This window comes from Triticum dicoccoides, chromosome 4A (assembly GCF_002162155.2).
Source record: "Triticum dicoccoides isolate Atlit2015 ecotype Zavitan chromosome 4A, WEW_v2.0, whole genome shotgun sequence".
Taxonomy (NCBI): domain Eukaryota; kingdom Viridiplantae; phylum Streptophyta; class Magnoliopsida; order Poales; family Poaceae; genus Triticum; species Triticum dicoccoides.
Genome location: NC_041386.1, coordinates 34,028,876 through 34,033,317, shown reverse-complemented (window position 1 = coordinate 34,033,317; position 4,442 = coordinate 34,028,876). Strand labels below are relative to the sequence as shown.

The 4,442-nt window shown below is 35.1% G+C and overlaps 2 long non-coding RNA genes across 3 annotated transcripts; both read left to right on the top strand.

The window, feature by feature from the left end:
* Positions 1–436: 436 nt before the first annotated feature.
* On the top strand, positions 437–1,187 carry LOC119288623. Its single transcript, XR_005141230.1, has 3 exons — positions 437–537; positions 616–702; positions 1,113–1,187. It is a non-coding gene; the product is annotated as an uncharacterized LOC119288623 (long non-coding RNA).
* An 866-nt stretch (positions 1,188–2,053) lies between these two features.
* LOC119288622 lies at positions 2,054–2,530 on the top strand. 2 transcript variants are annotated; one of them, XR_005141229.1, is made up of 2 exons: positions 2,054–2,177; positions 2,349–2,530. It is a non-coding gene; the product is annotated as an uncharacterized LOC119288622 (long non-coding RNA). The 2 variants fall into 2 exon arrangements; XR_005141228.1 differs by having other exon boundaries at positions 2,054–2,221.
* The last annotated feature ends 1,912 nt before the right edge of the window (positions 2,531–4,442 follow it).

Sequence of the window (4,442 nt, the reverse complement as noted above, 5' to 3'; positions counted from 1 at the left end):
ATGGAGAGGTTGGCCGACACATGCGCACCCGGCTTGTGCGCCCGAGCTTGTGGTCTCGCAATGACAGGTGGGCCGGTGCTGCTTCTAGTCCCGCTTGTCGGCTGTCCTGGGTTAGGATAATAGGGGCATGGTTTATATTGTATATTCTTTCTGCTTGATCAGCTTACAATCAGATTGGTGTAGTGGAGCTAAAAATACATTGGCTGGTTGTGTCTCTTAGTTTGGCAGAAATCGCAACATGTCAAATTGATCGGTGTCCATCTCCCTCAATTTCTGCATATTTATATTTGGGAAGTGAACCAGGCTACTCATCGATTAATAAAAGCTTTATAGTTCTGTTCTCCTTCCATTATTTCTTCATTATTATTCATTTATTCTATTAGATTAAAGGTATTATTGTGATGATGTCCTGTTGTTCTCTAATGTATTTTTGATTTTTTTCTGTGATTGTACTCAATGGTGCTTGCAGGTCCATGGACATTGTCATAATGGTCACCTTATCACAGTGTATTATTTTTGGATCTCATATTCCTCAAGGTAACGGACAAGAATTTGTGTACTCGCTTGGCTAATGTTTTACTAGACCTAAATATTTTCCCTTCTCTGCTCTGTTAGGCGCTCCATCCTCTGATTCGATGTCTGACGATCTGAGAAATAAGAGGAGGAATAATCCAGCAGAAGAATTTGGTGAAGAAGAACAAGGTGATATTTCTCTCGTGTGAACACAATCAATTGTTTTCTTGATGTTATCACCCATGTGTTAATGTTGTAGAAGATTTATCATTTGACTTCTTCTTTTAGGTTTAATTTGTGTTTAGTTAATGCCCACAGATTGTGATGTTCATATATGGGGATTTTTTGGTCAATTTTGTTGCTTCAATATGTAGGTACTATTGTCCATGTGGGATATCTAATAGGTCAGACTGGTTTGCTAGCTTAATTTTTTAGCTTGATGTTTTCATTTAGGGGTGTCCTCTTCAGCTACATCTTTTGTGCAGCTCCAAAATTCTATGTTTCAAAGCACTTATTTCCATATTCTATTTATTATTTTTAAGTCATGAAAACTCTTTTCGGTCTGCTTGATCATTCCACTTCCATGTTTATCCTTGCAGAAAAGAATACCTTTATCCTGATAGGCATGGAAACACCGGTTCACATTGAGTGCATCATCGCTAATCAGCCACTATGTATGGTCAGCGAATATGCTTGCTTATTCCTGTAACATATCATTACTCTATCTCCTTAGCCTTTCTAACTTTTAAGATTTGATCAATTCTTTAGAAGTTCATATAGATCTGGAAGTATTTGGTTTTGTTGGTCAAATCCATTACCTGTATGTCCTTATTTATTTTATTGTTCGAACAAGATATCATATCACCTACATTCATTATTCTTGATTACAGTCTCATACTAAAGTAGTCTAAAATGGTCTGAATAGTTGTAGTAATTCATAAATATTTTCAGTGTAGTTCTTATTTGGTTTCTAGGCATATAATTTACTTCAAAATTTTGATCTTTATTTGGTTAGTAAGGATCTAGAATAAAACAGACCAATGATATATATACAAACAGACACAATAGGAGTTAACTGGTACCTAGCTTTTGAAACCTCTGATATATACAAAATATTATTTGAGTAGAACAGGAGAGATGCAATCTTATGGATATTTCCGCATTTGTAAGAAACTTTCCAGCTTGGCAAGAGGGCTTGACTAGCCATGTGTAGGACTCAACCATCCTGCCTTCCAAATGATTAGTCATTGGTGTTTTCTTATGTTCCTGTTAGCCAAAGTGCATCAGATAAGTAGACTGTTATGTTGAAAAAAGGAAAGAGAATACTCTTTTGTTACTTGCAGTACATATATATGCTATAACATCAGAGAGCAATGGATATAGAAGAAATATGTAAACAGTTGTACCTAGAAGAAATATGCAACTACTTATTCAGGTTACTTAATTAATAACGCATCTATATCATTACATACACATACTGAATGTGCCTTTTGAGAGTGAGCTTCTGTCAGTACCTCTCACGTATCTTATATATATGCCATTCCAACTATCTGTTGCAGTAGAGAGCAAGGGACATATAAGAAATCTCCAGGCAGCTTCACTTAGATGCATCATCTTCTGCTAGGAGTCAGCTTGAAGAATGACCTTCTCAGGTTAATTCTTGGGTCAGTGTTTCGGCTTTTCTCCATTGGTTCGTAAAAACCGCATGGTAACTTGACTTTACAGAGAACCTGCTGCACTATAACTTTGGTTTAATCTGTCGATAATGCCCATGAGTATATTCTTAGTGTATGTTTGACCAGATTGTTTTAACTTGTGTTGTTCTTATGCTTCAGGAGACTGCAACTGACATGCTGGATGGGGAATAACCAAATTTGTGGACAAATACAAAGAGTTCATCGCAAGGGGTGGTGTTTAGGATATATACACAAAAGAGGAAACTTTTTTTTTGTACAGAACCAAATTATATGATGTAATTGACCACTATTTCTAAGAAATGTTCATCATGTATTAAGTACATTTTATTGTGTCACTTTTTTGAGGGGTAGCTTTATTCATCAAACATCACAAAGTGTGCGATAGAGTTCACCAAACCATGCTTTATTGTGTCACCTATGTTTACCTTCTTTTTTACGGTGTCGCCTATGTTTACCTTCTTTTTAGCGTAAGCTATTTGGACTTTCTAATTGCAGGCTCAGTTATTTAACCCACTGATGTTCTAATTTGTTGCATAATTACATTAAGCAACTATTTACATTTCATTCTTTGTTTGTATTTTTTTTAAGACTTATGCCTCCATGTTCCTGAATAACATAACAAATTATGCATGCTCAAGTATATATTTTGAAGGACAAGTCTATTATTTTTTATAAAAATAGTTACAATTCGTGTCCTATGTGATTGCTCAAGCCTATAGTAACCTATTCATGTCACACAAATATTTTCTTTTTCCAAACCCATTGCCAAAAAAATACAACCATGCCAACTTTACTCTCTCATCATAGTGGGCATATTTTCAAACTGAACATATTCATATTATGCAATTTCCCTGTTCCTAGACTATTATTTCACAACGTAATAAACATGTTTAAAAAATAGCATGAATTAGTAGAAGGTCCTTGCAACATGAAACTATTTTCATCGATAGCATGTCTTTAGCGGGTCTCTGCGCCATTTGGCGCAATGGGTCAACTAGTGATTAGTATAAGGAAGAGAACTTTCACATGCAAATATATTATCTTGGACATCTTCTATGATTGTGAATACCCATTAATTATTTTTAAACTTGAGAAAATTAATTGAAGTTGGACAAGGAAGACAATGTAATGAGTTATGGTTGTGTATATTTGCATAGAAGTTATATTGTCATGGATACTCCAACATGTGGTGTTTGCCTAGGATCTTTTGCTAGCCAAAAATTCGTACTAAGTAGAGATACTACTTGTGCATCCAAAAACCCTTAAACCCAGTTTCTTGCCATGAGTGTCTACCATACCTACCTATGGTTTGAATAAGATCCTTCAAGTAATTTGTCATCGGTGCATAAAGCAATAAAAATTTCTCCTAAATATGTTTGATCTTTTATTGTAAGGGAAAATGGAGTGTTGTACGAACTTGTGATGGCAAAGTAATAGAAGCGACGGACAACATAATAAAGGTTGCTATCATAAGGGGCAATATAACATGACGTTCCTTTGCATTCAGAGCTTGGGCATCCAAATAAAAAGCGCACGACAACCTCTGCTTCCCTCTGCGAAGGGCCTATCTTTTACTTTCCATTATTTACTTTTATGCAAGAGTCAATAGAATGAATTATCATTTCAACCTCAACTATTCTCTAGTTGGCAAGCATCATGTGGTGGGGAAAGATCAAGACACATATGGTCAGTCAAATATATTTGATCATGATTTATTATTGTTGAAAATTATCTTTATGATAAATGAGTTGGGAGGTGAAACATTAAGCCCCTATCTTTCTCTGTGTTCGATGGATGCCATTTGTTCTAAGTATATGCTTTGAGTACTAGCAATCATGGAATACTATATGACGATTGAGTATGTGGAGCTCTTACTTAGACTTTGTTTAATAAGTTGAATTGCAATTGTTATTGGTGACTATGAATGTAGGTTGTTGAGTTTCAAGAGAATCCATTGTTTGAACCTTAACATGTGAATTCGTTGCTACTTTAACATGAGAAGTTTTATGAGAAAGAATTGTTGTTATGATGCTAGGAAAAGTGATTGAATATATCATTGATCAAACTTGTGCACTTTGCTAGCATTCGCACTTCATAAATTATTTCTTTTATCATTTACCTACTCGAGGACGAGTAGGAATTAAGCTTGGGGATGCTGATACATCTCCAACATATCTATAATTTATGAAGTATTCATGCCATGTTTACAACAATTTTATATAGTTTTGGTAT